Here is an 18,911-nt window from a genome sequence, read left to right as displayed (position 1 = left end):
CAGTTGGATTGGAATGTGTTTGGGTTATCTTGTGTGTTCAAGGTTCCTTTCCCAGGACATCAGCAGAAACGGTTACCAGCACCTGGGATGGGGGGGGGGGGGAGAGAGTTTGCAATGGCAGGGCGAGGGGAGGGATTACGTTTGAGCCGAGGATTTTTAGTTTGTATTTGGTGCGCTTTTGCTCATTCTCAGCTTTCTCTGTATTTGCATACTATTCTTTAATAAATCAGATATCATTAAGTTCCTGCTTGTGAGTCTGAGTCTATTAGGGTAGGCAATCCTTACAATAAGTTACAATACTGCCAAGAATTATTACATGAAAGAAAACATTCAGATAATATCAATAACTCTTTTTTAGTTGTTGGGCTGCTTGGAAGATTAAAAGAAAAAGTAGCAAAACTTGCCATTGCCTATTCTAATTAAGGGAATCATTAATTGCTCCTTTGAGAGCTTTCTTTATCAAGGGCTGCTTATCCAACTTCAAGGGGTCTTAAGGTAGCAGAGTGTGACTGGAAGCCTTCCTACAAGCATGAAAGAAACCATCCCATGAACTCTGGAGCCAGTGTGTGCTCAATGGCTATGATAGATGAAGTTTCAATGTTACAGAATGGAGGAGAACATCAACATGGCAGAAATTATATTACAGAAACCAGCATTTTTGAAATGGAACAGAAGTTTTTTGAAAGTGTGATAGTAACCAGCAGAAAAACTGTTCAGAAGTCAGTCAGCCTAAATCATATCTTTCTTTCTGATTATAGAGCAATTGAACTTTATGACTCATGCAGTGGGTTTGTACTAACTTAAAGTGTCTGACTACTTTAAAAAAATAGTTGACTTCCATGCCATTTCTCAAAAGGTATTTGAAATACCCATCCATTTCATAAGCTGCTTATGATCAGGCATCCAAAGCAGCTTTATGAGAACAACAAGTCAAAAGCCTCCCAGGGCTCGGAGGAGTAACTTCACAGTTCTTGGGACCCCAGCTTGTAAGTATGGCCTCTTCTTACTGAAGCTAGATTTCAGTAATGGCCTTGGATAATACAGAGAAATCCAGTGGCAGCTCATGTCCTCATTTAAGGAGTTAATGGGCTTTGGCAAACATGATAGAGAATGTGATCTGAATATGTCAAATAAACAAACAAACAAATCTACTTGCCTTTTAAATTATATGACTTAAAGGCAATGAACTTTTTAAATAACCATTCAGCTCACCACACCTGATTCAGTTCTATTATGAGGGTCATTCTGGATATTGCAACCACCTTATCTGGACACTCTTTGCTCCCAATCCATTTTTACCAAAAGGTAGCATCAAAGGCTCATTGTATCCAGAAACAACCCGTTTCAGCATTTCTAAACCCTTCTGACAATGTTAAAATCTGTGATGGATAGGTCCAGTTCAATGGCATGATTTGGACAATGCTCTCCTAAAGGCTGCGTTGGTGAGAAATTGAAAAGAGATGTCTTTCTTTTCTTCTAGAGGCTCAGTGGAAAGACTGAAAAGAATGACCCAGCATGCCTCTTCAAAAAGTATATCAAAAGTGACAACAGAGATGGAAACTAACCAATGTTTTGTAGTTTGGAATGGAACAGAAGGCTCCACACAAATTGAATGTTGGCTATATTAAGAAATGCTCCAAGCATGCTGGCAGTGGGGATGACCCAGATCTTTAGACAGCTTCTCCTAACTGATATTTTATACATTACAGTCCACTAATGATCAAAGTTTAGAGAGCTCCCATATAATTGATCTGCATTTCATGGATTAATGTGCTATTCACACTTAGCTATCTTGTGACTTTTGCACTTTCTATATATTTCAAAATGTATTCTGGCTTAAACAAATGATTGAAAAATGAACAAATGAACAAACAAATAAATTGCTTTTGCATTTCCTAAATATTCCAAAACATATTCTGGCCTGAACATATTCATTTTTTAAAAAAACAATAAGAAATATACTTTCTACTGAATGTTTTAAAATATATATTTGTCAACACACATTTCAATGAAAATATAAATGAAACATTTGAGGCATAAAAATGTAAATTGATGCTGAAACAGGGTTGAATGAACTTCTAAGTGAGCAGATACAAAAGTAACATGGACCAAGAAGATTTTCTGTCTTCTGAATTTTCAGGAATGCAGGGAATTTGCAGAACAAATTTCACACTGAGACTCACTAAGTAAAAAATGTGAGCTTGAAATCACCTCTAATATTTAAAAGTCTCATTTTGAATAAGTTCTGAAAAATCAGAACTTCAGAAGCATGTCACTCAGAGAACTTCTGTGGGTGAATGATCAAACTGGGTTCAATTTAATAAACTACTCGCCTTTAAGGGGATGCTAAGCTGGTTTGTTTGGTAAGCTCTGATGTGTGTGTGTGTGTGTGTACTTAAGTACTCTATTTCTGCACTTGTGCAATGTTGATTTAGTCTGTCATGCATTTTGCTCCAAAGCTATGCTTTAACATTGGTGTGTATATTCTAGATCTTCTGCCCTGCAGCGCTAAGTGTAAACTGAAGACAGCTTTTGATAAGCAAGTGTATGTGCCTGACTCATGATTGTTCTGTTTACTTCTGTAAAATGCTATAAGGGTTTTAGAGTGTGAAGGCAGGCAGGGAGGGCTTTTTGTGCTTGTCAGGGTGGGATCTCTCACCTGGATAGCCTCCTTAATTGTCTTTCTTTTGCTAATGTTCTCATTCCACCAGGCAGAAATTGAGACTTCCAGCCAGCCAGCCCTAGGCTGTCCCTTTTCCTGCAAAACATCCCAACCATGGTAAATCTGAAGGTTGAACCTACATCCTAAGTCGTGGGGTCCGGACTTTCCATGTTCCTGACGGACTGTAAGGCTTAAGCAACCTACATGAAGAGGTTTACCATAAAATATTTTTGAAAGAAAGCCCATTTGTGTCAGTGGACTGACTGGAATTCATTGTCTGCCAGGTTCTTCTACCCTGGAGGAGGTGATTGATTTGAAAGGAATGTGGAGGAGAGTAGGTTTGTGCTCTTTTAAAAAGAACATATTGTCTAATGTTTCCTCACTTTTTTTTCAATTAGCATAGCCTTAGGGCAAAGGAAAGACCATCAAATCATACCTTTGGAAGGGCCTATTTAGGCCATTCAAGTCCTTCTCAGGGTAAGAATCCTATTTAAAGTATTGCCAATAGGTGGCTGTCTAGCCTTTCTTTCAACACATCTGAAGAAGGAGAACCTACCACCTCTCTGAGTAATTGATTCTACTGTCAAACTGCCCTTACTGTTTAAAACATTTGTTTCTTTTTTCTTTTTCTAACACTCACAGGAAACTGTTCTCTTATAACATATCCACTTCTTCCTTTTTGGAACAAGTGGAAACAGGTCATTGCCTTCTTCCATGCTTCATCTTTTCATGTTTTTGAAAGTGCTATCATAAGAAAGTGCTATCAAAGAGCCAGTCTGGTCAAGTGGTTAAGGTACCCAGCTAGAAACCAGGTGACCGAGAGTTCTAGAGTTTCCACCTTAGGCATGAAAGCCAGCTGGGTGACCTAGGGACAGTCACCCTCTCAGCCCAACTCACCTCACAGGGTTGTTGTTGTGGGGAAAATAGGAGCAGGAAGGAGTATTAGGTATGTTCACTGCCTTGAGTTATTTATAAAAATAATAAAGGCGGGATAGAAAATAAATTAAATAAATAAAATAAAATAAATATCCCCCCTCAATCTTCTTGTCTCAAGAGTAAACATGTCAATCTTTGTTCATAGGATCTACGTTACTGCTACATGACCCACTAACCGCTGCTTGGAGATGCCCTCTAACCATTTTTAAAGGACATGTCCTCATGATGCAACCTGTGTCTCATCCCCAGTTCACAGTGGAGGCAGCCTATATTTGAACTTAGCTATTCTAGTTTTAAAGTAATGTTGTCACTTTTTCCTTTTTACTTCTCCCATTATCACTATGTTCTTATTGGCCTGTTTTGTCAGGCATGTCACCTCCCCTCTAGTCATTAGAATGCAGGTTGTAAAGTAGGGTATTTTACATGGCAGTGTAAAGGGGTGCAGGAGGAACTACACACCTGATTTCTGAGACATCTGAACCCAACATTCATTTCCATAGCATGTCACAGGGAAAACCACTGCCTACACAGTTCTGATTTTAGTAGGTATAGATATATCACAGCATCTGAATATCTTTTCCAAGGCCTTTATTGCTACTGTATGATAATTCTCATTATTCCCAATGACTGGACCATTTAAATTCTTTCAAGGTATTTTTCTTTCTTGCTGAAGTATCTACAAATTTGGGTTCATTGGTTTAACATGGGGATTTCTCATCAAAACCTTCCTTACATGCAACATTGCATGATTTCAGGACTGGCACAAAGTTTGTTAAGTTTGATCTAAAGCACCTTCCTTTTTGTTTTCTTAATGGCAGGTTAAAGGGAGAAATCATTGATAGAAGGATTAAAAATTCCATAGCTTGTATCAACTGGCAGCAGCCTAACATACCATAAATTCATTCATTCATTCATTCATTCATTCATTCATTCATTCATTCATTCATTCATTCATTATTTTCTATCCCACCCTTATTATTTTTATAAATAACTCAAGGCAGGGAACATACCTATTACTCCTTCCTCCTCCTATTTTCCCCAAAACAACAACCCAGTGAGGTGAATTGGGCTGAGAGAGAGGGACTGGCCCAAGGTCACCCAGCCGCCTTTCATGCCTAAGGCAGGACTAGAACTCTTAGTCTCCCGGTTTTTAGCCTGGTGCCTTAACCACTAGACCAAACTGGCTCTCCATACTCTCTATATACTCATGGATAAGCCAAGAATTTTAGGTCCCAAAGTACATTCCAAAAATTGGGTTCAGCTTATCTGCCGACCAGAGCTCAGATTTTTTAAAGCCCATCATGGTCTTAAAATTGTGCAGTTTTATAAATGATGACATAACAGTTTGTAGTTTCCCACCTGTCACTGAGGTTAAAAATTTGAGGGTCAGATTATCTGTGGGTGACACATTTTTTCTTGGTGTTTTGGTTGAAAGTTCAAGGGTTAGCTTATCCACCGATGGCTTTATCTGCAATTATATATGGTAATTAACTTTTTATGAGGGAAATTTGAAACATAAGGAGTTAGGTTTGAGTTTCCCCCCCTTTCCTATTTGTAACAGCAGAATGATTCAGTTTTTGTGAATATTCTGAATTTTCATTCTCCGCATCTTGTGTTATATCAAGTCTTTATCTGTGGAACTTCTGAAGAATAAACTTATGCTCTGCTTCATCTAAGTACAAAATGTTGCCACTAATCAGGGGTTAGTATGTAGGTCTCCCTAACTGGAATGGAGCATTTTCAGGGCTTTATTCTTGAAAAAGTGCCCATTTAAACCACGTAGGCTAAATAGGAGAGTTTACATATCCATTCAAAAACGTGAAAATTCAATAGTCCAGAACAGGAAATGGGAGAACATTTATGTTCAAAAATGTGTATTTTAGGAAACATGGAATATATGAATATATAGGGTGTGAGAGAGTTTTAAGAATAAAATTAAATGTAATGTGCATTTAAAAAAAAATCAAAGGCTAATGTGGGAATAGGACTGAAGGTACAGTATGTTGAACTTCCACAGTCTAGAAATGGTCCAAATCGTCCATTCTTAGCCAGTATTCTATCTGAACATCAGTTAATTCTAATTGTCAGAAAGCAAAACATTATTTGGCATGCATCTCAAAGATCAGATATCTGTGGCTAAAGCTGAATCACATTCACATTAGATTGAGAATTGGGGCAATAATGGTACTATACTAAGCAATCATTCTTTTTCAAATAATGTTGACATGCACTGGACATCAGAATTGTATTTTCTCTGCCTGATTTAGAACTCTAATTTATTCTTTTCTCTCCAACACTGAAGCACCATGAAAACAGGAGATAAATCCCTAAAGATTATGTTTTCAAACAAAAGTGTTGCAAAAAATAATGTTTGTGTTTGTTTACTGACACAACAGAAAGCTCTTCTCAGTACACATTTTTAAAGTATTGTTTCATCACTCAACAAGGAACTTCAAAAGGAACTTAAATTATTTTCTACGTTTCCACATTGATTTGTTGCCAGAGTTGTACTGTTTACAGGAAAATAAATGCTCACTGCTGGAGCTAAAATAAATGTTCAGCATTAATACTAACAAGAGAGAATAAGTGAAGAGGGGAAAAAATAATAAAAAGCCTACATTGATCTTCTCCTGATGTTCCACTATACAAATCACCTTTTTGATTAACAACTAGAATGACCAAGGCCATATGTTTTGCATCAATATGTCAGACTGAAAATTGTATAACTTTAACAGAATAGAGGTGACATTTGAAATATCCTGACTTTACTGTCTAAGCTGATTATATTCTATAATTTACAATAACACAATTCTAGCAAATCTAAACAAAATCTTAAGCGTTTACAGAAGAACATGAAATGTTTAATTTTCTATGAATCAGATATCCTGATTAGCTTAGCAACTTCCCCTTTCAGTCCTGGCACTAGCTTGTTTAAAGGCAAACATTATACTGCCTTTAAAAGCCTCCCTAGAATGCTACTTCAGTTATGTGTAGGCTGTGGAAGTAAGCATTTTTGTACATTTTCATAGCCACACTATAGGCTGTGGGACAGAGCTCCGTGCTGCAAATTTTCTCCAAACTCCTGATCTCATTCTAGAACTGAAGCATTTCTGATCTGGCAAGGAACACCAGCAACAGTTTTGTGAATGGTCACAGTTAATTTCTATCTCTGAATTCCCAATTCCTAGATACTGATGCTATGCTCAGTCCTAAAGCAAAATTTTGCAACTGACATGAGAGAAGTTTTAAAGAGTTGATAGGAAAGGATGAATCCTCCAATGAATGTGGCTTAATATTGATCAATGTAAGGATTCAAAAAAATTCCAATTTAGCTGTCATGTTCTCTTTTCCCTGAATCTTTCCTCAACAGTACCCCATCTCACCACCCAAAAACTATCCTTGGGAAAAAGCCTGAAGTAGAAATCAGAAGAGAACTTCCATTGAGACGGGGGAGCTTTTGCCTTATAAAAATTAGGCACTGAGTTTCATTTCCTTATGAGGATCACAGGGCTTGTAATTAGCAATGCCTTACAAGAAATACCACTCAGTTCTTGCCGAGTGTAGTAGAACCACGGTGGCTTGCTGGTGTACCCTGTCTTTTCTGTTCAACAACATTGCTCAAGACTGTTTCAAACTTCCAAAATCAGAATAAGAATGGCAACACTTAAAACACCAGTACAACCCACTACATTCTCTTGAAGGTATGCACAGAATTTGATACTGGAATTATTAGCAATGACTAGAATGCTTAGCTATAGCAAGAATGCTGTGCTCCGAAGAAAGAAAACACTGTCACAGGTCAATCAGGCAGAGACATTTTCTTATCAGCAATCTGCAATGGGATATTTATAATGGATATTTAGATGTTTCCAAGTACCTAGTTTGTCCTAATGATATTTGCAACAGTTGGCCAAGGAAAACTAAATTGGAGTGGAGTCCAAAAACTTGATTTCAGCCATGCCACACCTTCTTCAGATGATATTAACATATTATTTATGTACATCCTGTGTCTACATGTACTTGTAATGAATTTCAAGTCTAAAAATTAACCTCATAATTCAAAGTGCTATCAGTTAGTATGACTATATTTGGCCGCCCTACAATTTAAGTGCAAGGATATGAGGTCACAATCACTTACTAAATGAACACTGAAACAAGCTTGGGCCAGATTTGAGATAGAATTTAGACAGAATGTGGGAAGCTATAAATATTCATAAGGTTCAGCACTTAGAGTAAATATGTAATAGGCATAAATATTTAATACTTAATATATCAGAACATCTGCTTGAAGATCTCCCCAAACATTCTTGAACGGATTTGGAAAGTGCTTAGGCTATTGGAAAAGGGAGGATGAATCTGATCGGACCAGAACATCTGTTCTGTTAGCAGACAGATACAATCCAGTATGACTATAACTTCAGAATGAAACAGCATTGCTATAATTTGCAATAGAAGGATCTTAAATACTGAATTTATTTTAGTTTGTTCTTACCCACATATGGACATTTAAAATGCATCAGTCAAGAAATACATAGAAAACAGAAAATGAGAAATTATTCCAAAAGTAGTATTTTTACTTAGTATCATTTTTATTTTTATTTTTATTTAAAAGCATGAATAAGGTAAGAAGCAAATATGCAACCTGGGAGAAAATTTGAAACACACCCTTGCAATTGTTGATAGTATTTAAGAAACTGAATTTAAAATATTGATAGGTCTAGTGTCAACTTTAAAAATAAACTCCATTCACACACCCACATTCATGTACATATTCTGGAAAGAGCAGTTTCATTATTGCTTTCAGATACATATTCATGGGCATGAAATGCTTTCCTAATTACCCAACTACAAATCAGAGAGTCCTGTAAGCATACATGGGCTTGGGCTGCTCTATTTCCTCAGTTCAACTATTATTTGTTCTGTGCTACAAAGGGCTTTTGAAAGTCCCCTGAGCTTCAGAAATAGTTTTCAAGCAATACATAAGAGTGCTGGTTAAAATATGTTCGGAAGCCTCACAGTGTATGCAGAAATTACTTCAAAGTTATTTGGGACAAAACCCACAGCATTGTGGGTAATCATAGCAATATTTTCAAGACGTAAAGTTGATAAAGTAATAATTACTGCTTTGAGATGTTCCATATATCTTGAACATTGTAGGGAGCAGCAGGAGTCCATTATGGAGGGAAGTCAACCTAAGCAGCAAGCTTATGGCTGCAAGTCATTCTGTGTAGAGTGTGGACCTCCCCTAAGAACTGCTTCACAGGAAGTGATTCAGGTAGCTTCTTGACCCAAAAGGTTTGCCCTCCTTTGTCCTAGAGGGACATCTATGGATGCCTATGTGCATTCACACAACACAAGCTACAAGCAAGGCTTATTAAATGAACTTGCTCATGTCTGCCAACTTCTCCCCTGAAGCAGCACAACCTGTAATGATTTTCTTTCAGTGTTCCAGGTACACTGAAGCACAGTTACATCATGGGATGCTTGATGATATGTTATGTATTTTTGTTTAATATTGTTCAAGCTTCCCTTTTAAAAAGGTATCTCAAAGCAACGTACATATATTTTTGAGATATCATCATTACATGTAAAATAAAACAAGAGACATCAGAGTGCTTGTATTTACAAGCACCATGCAGACAGTATGCACACATTGAAAACAAATCATAAATGGTTATTTGCTAACTGCACCACTTGGTGAGAGGAAGGAGGGGAAGTGGGTGAGAATGGGTGTTTTCATTGATCAATCAAGCTTATGATTTTTTGCATCATCCAACCTGCCCTACGTCTAGCAATGGAAAAAGCTGAAATGCATTTTTGCTATAAACAATGTAATTTTTCATAATAAAAGAAAATTCATAGGAACTTTGGATGGAATGAAAAACAATGTCCCCATTGTAAATGTATCATGTTGGATATAATTTTGCATTCTTATCTGAGATAATTAATTCCAGTGGTGTTTTGGCAGAGCTAAACGTAAGGCTGAACTAATCTAATTGTAGAATTTTGCAAACCCAAATTAGGCAATGAACCTGGCTTACAAACACCTGAATGCTAATTATGGATTCCTTTTGAGCATCTGACTGAGAGTACTATCAGGAATGTTCTCTTCATTTTGGGAACATGCGTATGCTCATACAAGTACGTCAATGCCATCTGCAATTTGGAAAAGAAAAATGTCTGTGTGTGAGTATTTGCCAAGAGTTAGAATGCCAATAATTCTGTTTATTAAAAGAAAATGAGCACCTTGCAGAGTGTGCCTATCTAACCAATAACCTCAGAGATCCCATTGTGTGGTCTGTCCTTCATTCCAGTTGTGCAGTCTCTTCATACTTCCAGCCATTTCATATTCAAAATGATGAATGAAATATATGTATGTATGCGTATGTGGTGTATAGATGCATGTGAATGTTTTATTTTAATCCAATACAGACTGATATTTTCCAGAAAACATCTTCAGATGGTATATATTTAGTTTTTCATTTTTTCCAGAGCTGAAATTCTTTAGTGGCAGATCTTTTGATTTTGGACTTTAGAGAAGGAGATATAAATCCGCATGAAATTAACACTTTCCATTGTGTTTCTTTAATGGTTGTAATACATATGATTTATTTTCCATTAAAGTCATGGTGCAAACAGCAGAATTCCAGAACCTTATTTGGATATTGTTGTGCAAATGGCATAAATCACCATGATGGTAGAGTTAACATTAAAGTTCATCAGATGCTTCTATGTCTTTGTGACAACAGTTCATTAGGATTATCCGTAGCAACTGCTCCTTTGAATTCCTGTAAGTTCATCAGGGACTTCTCTAAGGACTCTTGTTTCTGCATTAGGTGCCCAAATTATTTAAACTTTAACTTAATTATTACTGTTTCCAATGAACTCTTGTTGTTTTATTTCATCTAGTAATAAATTATTTGTTCCTTCTACTATCATAAGTACTTGTAACTATTTCCTCCTGCACCACTGTTGAATAATATTGATTTTTCTTTGTTCAGCCTTTCTGATGGTCAACCTTTTGGACTCCAGCTCAATAAGCAGGCCTTTCACAGCCAGACATTATGACCATAGCCTTGAAAATATGAACCATTTTAGGGACATGATGACTCTACACTTTAATATTTTGTCCAGATTTGACACAGTTTTTTCTCCAAAGCAGCAAATATTTCTTTATAGTCATTAAATAAAATGAAAAATCCACTTGTGGATTTTTGAGCACAGGAAGGTATAGCTTGTTATTACTTGCACTATTTCTTCATCTAATACATTGGATTGGCACTAGCAGTTGACAATTTTCTTTCAGTACTAAGCATCACACTGACTTTTGCACTCTTGTCTTTCATCTTTCATCTTCAGCAGATGATTCCTTAAGTGTTCTCACTTCTAGCTACCAAAGTGGCATCCTCAGGATACCTGAGGCTGTTAACATTTTTTTCCAACAATATTAATTCCAACCTGTTTCTTCTAGTCCAGCATTTCTCATGATATATTCTCTTCATATAAGTACAATAAAAGGGATGACCGTGTACAACCCTCTGCAGTCCCTTCCCACAACTGAACCAATTACTTGCATCACCTTCTATCCAAACTGTTGCTCCCTCATCAACATACAGCTTTTAATCTGCAGGTGAGATATTCCAGCACATCTGTGTTCTTAAGGACTGGCCATAATTTGTTGTAGTCTGTACAGTTCAAAACCTTAGTATCAGTAATAAAGCAAAATTAAATGTCTTTTTAGAACTATTCTGCCTTTCTCATTAGCTGCTTCATTCTTGCAGTGTGATTTCAGGGGCTTCACCTTCATCTGAAACCAGTTTTTACCTCTGACAGTTTTCATTCCATGTATTGTTGAAGTCCAGCAGTAGAATCTTAATCTTTATGTTGCTAGCATGTAGTGGAAGTGCAAGTGTTCAGTAGCTGGGGGATTTTATAGCACTGCCTTTTTTTTCATATTGGAATATAGATTGATGTTTTCCAATCCGTAGGCCACTATTTCTTTCCCAACATCTGATTGCAAACTCTAAGCAGCATTTAAATAGCATCATTTTGCAAGATTTTAAAGAGTTCTGCTGGTATTTCATGACTTCCTGCAGCTTTTCTGTTAGCAATATTTTCTAGGACCCATTTAATGTCACTTTCTAAAACATCTGATTCTAGCTCAGTAACCATACCTTTGTAAGTATTGGTGATTTGGAGGACTTTTTTTTTTTTTTACTTTATTTCTTCTATGTATTTCTTCCATTTTTTCATTTATGTTTCTTTTTGGGACATTTTTGTCTTCTATCAATCCCATCTTTGCATAAAGTTTTCCTTGATCTCTCTAATTTTCTGAAATAAAAATCTTGTCCTCTATTTCTGTGCTTTGCTTACTTAGATACAGCTCCTTATTTCTTCTTTGGAATTTGACATTCAGTTGGGCAAATTTTCCTATGTCACTGTTGTCTTTTGCTTTCTACCTTTCCTTAGCTATTTGCAATGTATCAATAGAGAGCAATTTTGCTTTCTTCTGCTTTTTGCATTTTGAAACATTTCTAATTGATTTGTTTTAATGATGTCACAGATTGTGGCCTGGAGTTTCTCAGGCATTCTATCTATTCTGTTAGATTTTGTTTCCTTTCTGCAGTTTAAGTCAAAATTTTACAAGATGATCACAATTTGCATCACAGTCAGACCCAGGTCGGATGGAACAAAGTCCCTCCTTCTTTGCTTGCAAAGTATATAGCCAATTCAATTTTAATATTGTCTATCCGTGTACAAAGTTACCTTTTAGCTTCTTAAAAAAAGTTATTATAAACATTAAAGTATCCTGTCAGAACTCTATTATTCTTTCTTCTGCTTCATTTTAAATAACAGAGCCAAATTCTCCCATTATTTCAGATGCTAGTTTACTTCAAAGTTTAGCATTCTAGTCTCTTGTAATCAGTATGCCATTAATTCATTTATTTGGGTGATGTGTCTGCCTCTATGGTTAGAGCATAGACTCTGAACACAGCAATAGTGATTAGCTTGCCTTACTTTTATACCATTCTGTCATTGGGGTTTATATTCAGGTATGGAATTTAGAATCCCTTTTGTTGATAATGATAGCTACTCTGTTTTTATTCTAACATTTCCTTGCTTGCAATAGAAGATCTGATGCTCTTTTGATTTGAAGTAACCCATTCCACTCCATTTTATTTTCCTGATTGCCAGACTGCCCATCTTCAAACTTGACATTTTCGTCTAACATCAACCCTGCCTTGGTTCATGGTTCTGACATTCCATATACTAATGGTATACACATCCTTCCAGCATCAAACTTTCCTTTTGCCTCTGGGCATATCAGTAACTAGATATCCTTTCAGCTTTAATCCAGCACATGATAAGCACCAGAATTACTCATATTTGCCCCTGGACATTTGTGAATAACAGGCACTGCCTCCTCCCCTACTTAGTCAGCTAAAATGAGTTTTCACTCATTTTCTAAGCATTTTTAACATACAAGAAATTCAAGAGAGAGCAACAGCAGCCCTTTGTAGATTCTGTTAGCTGCGTTGTATGCAAAACTGCTGTGGTTAGTATGCTGAATCTGGTGAAAGGAAATTTTTGGCCTGAGAACTTGGACAAATCCTCTCCTTGATAATTTCAAAATGTTAACTACCATTACCTTTCTGAACATTTTCCCTCTGCACTAGAAATGATCTTTTGTTCTAATTTTGCCATTTATATACCAGAGTTTTAATCATCTAATTAAGAGAGATCAGAGTGCTTCTCCCAACATAAAAAGTGACATTTAGCTCAAAATTCTGCCCTTAAACTTTAGTCCTCTTCCTGGTGCTTATTTGAAATACTTCCTGGATTTTTTTTTTAGTTCTGATATTTAGGTTTAGATTTTTAGGTTTATATTCCACAACTTTCACAGCAAACTGTAAAAATGATACTATAGACAGCTCCCCCTTAACTGCATTTCAGAAGAGAAATATCCAAAAAGACCCATATTGAAAAGATACCAAGATGTTAATATGTTAGCCATTTGCTTCATCTGGAATTGTTATTGTAGTTTTTAATTCAATAATTATTTATTTACAGTTACTTTTCACTAATGTACATATTGTCCCCCCTCCAAGCAAATTTTATAAAACTCTGTGTTGTGAAGTATTCCAGTTGAACATACTCATCATTGGGAGCTTATTACCATTCATGAATAACTTGGGGCGGGGGAGGAGCAAGAGGGAGCAAGGGGAGGTATGACAAAATATGCATTGTGACATTGTGATGCAAACTGCATCCTTTTGTGCTTCCATAGTGACATCACACACAAGTACATAAGAGATGGAATTTGCATTGGAGCAACAAACACGTTATCATTTTGATGAAACCTCTGCTTTTTGCAGATACCCATACCATGAGTCTTGGATGTAGAGCAGAACACTTTCCAATAATGCAGCTTTGAGAAAACATACATAAACCCTAAGAGATGAGCTAGGGAACAAATACGAAGCCTACTTGTGGCATCTTTAACCCATGCAGTTTGCAGATTTATTTCCAGTCTCAGATTAAGGATAATAATGTTTACCTAAGGTACAATTCTATATAAAATTCAAATACTTTACATACAGGAATGTAGTTAATGCTATATTTAGCCCAAATTGGGGAGGGGGGAGATTCTCATCCAAATTTAACTTGTTAGAAGAGAGTAAGAGAGATTGAAATAATGTAAGTGGCTGAAATGAGTCAGGAATGGAGAAGTCACAGCCATTGCTGCAGGGGAAAAAGGAAGGGTACTCTGTTCTCTTCCTCTTTTTGATGTGCACCATGTGTACAGGATGTTGGAATTATCAGGGGTCAACTCAGCATTGTCTATTTCCATAGAAAGTGTCTACAAAGAACCAGTGATGAATAAATGCTTTCCACTATGAATCTACTTGTATCCAGATCTACTGAATAAATGTAAGCTACCTTTTTTTTTTCTCTTCATCTAACTACTATGTGAAGACTGAATTTTATTTCTGAACATAATTAAGCTTAATGTGCAAGTTTCTTTTTGGTTCATGCTTCTACTTTGCAACATGTTGTTAGCTGCTTGGAGTTCTTTTATTAACCTTTAAAACTCCATCACAGGGTGAGTGTCTGTACTGAAAAACTTTGAATCTGTAGAGGTTCTCCACTCAGATGAAGGCACTGGAAGTTCAGCATGATGACTAAAGAGAACTAGAAGTCTCCAACGTATTGATCTGGGAGTAAGAACCACTTCATTCAACCTTTTTCCTAACCTTTTTTCTTTCTGGAAGGGTTGTCTTAAATTCAAAATCACTTTCTGGGTAAACATGTTATTTCTGAGAAGTCAAGATACCAAGTTCCACCATATCACCACCAAATCAGTCATAGCTCATCCTAACACCATTGCGCCTTTCCCTTCTGTAATTCTCACCAGCAACAACTTCAAAGTACTACCTATATTGTAGCATGACCTCCCCACAAAAAGTTTCCCCAGGATAGAATAGAGCTCACCAGACTCCAGTGAGGGAGGCTGATGACATGGCAGGTCCCTCTGTTTCCTCCACTCTGTGAGCTGGAAAAGGAGAACGTAGCAGACCAAGATACCCCAACATGTTTCCCTCTGCTCCTGATTCACGCCAAAACTGAAGCCAGATTTTTGGTGCCAAGGGATGTCCCTCAGTCATGGTTTGCAGCAAGCATCATGTTGGGGGCATGTCCTGCCTGATGCAGGGTGTTCACCCAATAAGTTAATGTACCTTTCCTTTTCAAACAACTTAGCTGGCCATATTAAGGTAGAAATGCCACAGGACAACTTTGAAAACCAAGGTGAATTAAATAAAGACTCCCTTGAATAGGCATGGCCCTTATTTCTTGGCAGCAATATGGAAGCAGCAACAATCTAACTCTTTCAGCATGTGAACTGGGTATCTATATAAGCAGAAATAAATACCATTATTTGTGTGTTGTTTTTTGAAAAAAAATTGTAACATATGCCAAAGATGTTGACATTTCTGATGGTATTTATTTGCCGTTGCCAATCTTAAGCCTAACAATAAGACTTTGATGTGTATGAACTTATATTGGGAAGTGACAGATGTTAACCTTATTAAAATCAATCCATTCATACAGTTAAAGTACTGCTGATTGCAGTGTGATTAGTACTGAGAGCAGTTGCTCATGTCTGCTCATGTTGTCATTCTTTTCAGCAAACTGACATTTAGCAGGTTGCTCCAAAACCAGAAATATTCTAAGCAATGGTGTTAGTGAGCTCACTGTTTTAATGGATTAAAAGGTGTTACATGCTAGCAGTAAGAAATACCATCTCCCTCTCCCACTGCTTGTCCTGGCCCCCATCTGCAGGGGAGGATTGGAGCACCAAGTGAAACAGAGGTCATATTGGACAAGTGGATCCAATCTGCTTGGGCCATACTGGAAGGAGAATTAAGTCATTTCTAAGAAAAAGCAGGCATATGCAGTTTACATTTGTACCGTTGGCTTTTTTGAGGGGTCAAAGTTTTCATGGATATATGTGCTCACTTAAATATTTATATTTATCTTTCCTTTCAGGAATAAATTCAAACCTGCTTACAAAAATATTATAAAGATCTCAAACACACAAGAGTTAAAAGAGAGAGAGAGAGAGAGTCATATAATAAAATCAAAAGTATGAGAAAACAATACTTCATTGTTATATTTTAATAATAAAATATTTAAATGTTTTAAAAATACAGTATGAAAACGGAGAGAACATTTACCCATATTAAAAACTTCGTTTAAAAGAAACAAACCCTCTGAATCTAAATAGACAGAAAATCAACAAAACCTGGTTGCCCCATACAGATCTCTACAAAAAGGAATCATCATCATCGTCATGATTATCATCATCACTATCATTTAATCCAAAGTGGAAAACAAACTAAATTTTAAAAAGATATTAGCAACCTACAAAATGTAAAGTAACAATAACAGAAAAAATGAGAAAATAAAAGCAAGTTTGAAAAAGCAATACAATCTAGACAGCAAAATGGTTGGAGAAGTCCTGTAAGAGTTAAAGAGTGGTGGTAACTTCTCAGAAAATTGAATAATATAAAAGTAAGATCAAACAGTTCCAACAAAATAGGCAATTTCAGACAAATCAAAATTGTGTTTTTTTTCCAAAGCTTAACTGAAAACAAAACCAACCGAGTCACCTAAAAATAAGGAAGAAATATTGGAATGTTGAAAATACATTTGGGGTAATCAAAAACAAAAACAAAAAAACACTGTGAAATGGCCACATGGATACATGATATAGAAAAACAAGCAAAACCTGAACAAATGAAAAGTATTTAGTAACAATAGAAAGTGTAAAAGAACAAACTTAGTGAAAATTGGAGTTGAAGGAGAATTTTGGAGAGGGGATATCAAGCTAAAAAACCCTAACCCAAATACACTTTCCCAGAGAAACTATAATCCATCTCATGCATTTTCTCATTTGTATATGACTATAAAGAAGGACTGTAATCCAAACCCCTCTTCAGGCCAGTCTTTGCCTCCAGTAAAGTAAACCAATGTTTTAATGTAATGTGTCCTGGTCTCCAGTTCATACGTACCTCTGGGGAATTTCCCCTATTAACTGGTTTTAGCAGTGGAGTACTAGAAACATAGAAGCTTAAATTCTGCTTCTGTGACAAGCACCAGACACTTCATATTGAGGATCAAATGGTTAAGATGGCCTTCCTTTCCCTTAGTGTCTGTGGGAATACTTCGGGCGCTGCCCAAGAGGATCATGGTGGCGGTATGAACCGAGTGCACATCCCTAGGCATCCCTCCAGTGTGAATACATGGGTAAGTTGGGTTGACCATTCTGAGACTGCAGGTTGGCAAGGCAGGAGGAGTGAAACTCCAGTGTTCACGTTGACTGTAAACCAAGGTGGGTGAGAGATGTCTCTGGGGGAAAAAGCTGCCTTGCACATCCATGTGTCTGGGTAGCAGGTAAGCTATGCTGAGTTCACAGCCACAAGAGATGCCTTGAGCTGGTAGGCAAGATGGGGACCCTCACCTGAGTCTTCTCTGGTGTTCAGTCTGTGTCTATATTGATTTTTGAAAAATGGGAAACAGCTGGTCCAGTCGTACAAGAGGAGATGAAGGAGAGCAAGGAGGAAAACTATATCGAAGGTTGAATTGGACAACGGAATATCTGGTGAGGTTTTGTGAAACAGTATATGGGTCAAGACATATTTGCATAAATAGCATGCCTACACAAGATCCAGCAGAGTTTTTGTTCCCATTGGATTAAAGGTTTTGTAACATCTAATGTTTTGCCTCGAAAATGTGCATCCCAAACAACTGAGGGTTTACAACTTTGGGAAGATAAAAGAGGGTTAGACGCAGAATGAAATATTGTCTAGCCACACATGACTTCTTAAGTGGTTAGACAACACTCCTTTCACAAACTAGGGTAAAGTATATGGCTGGAATGTGATTGGGTTAGCCATTATCATCACTATTATTATCTTAAACTGTTGAACGTTTGGGCAAGAGACTTTGCCCCACCATAATAGTGTTTTTGCATTGTAAAACTTTGCACATGTTTTTGTGTTAATGGCTTTGTTTTATTTAATTCATCTATAAAGGGTGTGAATTATGCTTAAAGCAATGGGACAGTCAACTGAAACCAATCTATTATCAAAATATTGGTGGCCTAATCTTTATAAGAGGGACGCGGTGGCGCTGCGGGTTAAACCGCTGAGCTGCCGATCGGAAGGTCGGCGGTTCGAAACCGCGCGGCGGGGTGAGCTCCCGTTGCTCGTCCCAGCTCCTGCTCACCTAGCAGTTCGAAAACATGCAAATGTGAGTAGATCAATAGGTACCGCTTCGGCTGGAAGGTAACGGCGTTCCGTGTCGTCATGCTGGCCACATGACCCGGAAGTGTCTATGACAACGCCGGCTCTAAGGCTTAGAAACGGAGATGAGCACCGCCCCCTAGAGTCGGACACGACTGGACTTTACGTCAAGGGAAACCTTTACCTTTACCTAATCTTTATAAGAGAGCTACTTTCATCTAGTGGTTGAAGCACCAGGCGAGAAATCAGGAGACTGTGAGTTGTAGTTCCCCCTTAGGCACAAAGCCAGCTGGGTGATTTTGGGCCAGTCACTCTCTCTCAGCCCTAGGAAGGAGGCAAGGGCAAGCTACTTCTGAAATCTTGCCACAAAAACTGCAGGGACTTGTCCAGGAGTCAAGAATGATTCGAAGGCATAGCACGAAAACAAACCAACAAAACCAACCCACCTGATATGTTGGCAGGACTCAATGCAACTCCACATCTCCTTTCCCTTTTTCCCAAAATGG

At 37.3% G+C, this 18,911-nt stretch overlaps 1 protein-coding gene across 1 annotated transcript in view; it reads right to left on the bottom strand.

Moving 5' to 3' along the window:
• CSMD1 (CUB and Sushi multiple domains 1) overlaps nucleotides 1–18,911 on the bottom strand; it is a 1,072,463-nt gene that overhangs the window by 558,441 nt on the left and 495,111 nt on the right. The window lies entirely within an intron of this gene.

The sequence above is a fragment of the Candoia aspera genome, chromosome 1, assembly GCF_035149785.1.
Source record: "Candoia aspera isolate rCanAsp1 chromosome 1, rCanAsp1.hap2, whole genome shotgun sequence".
NCBI lineage: Eukaryota > Metazoa > Chordata > Lepidosauria > Squamata > Boidae > Candoia > Candoia aspera.
Note: the sequence above shows the minus strand (reverse complement) of the source record. Positions and strands in the feature narration are given on the sequence as shown.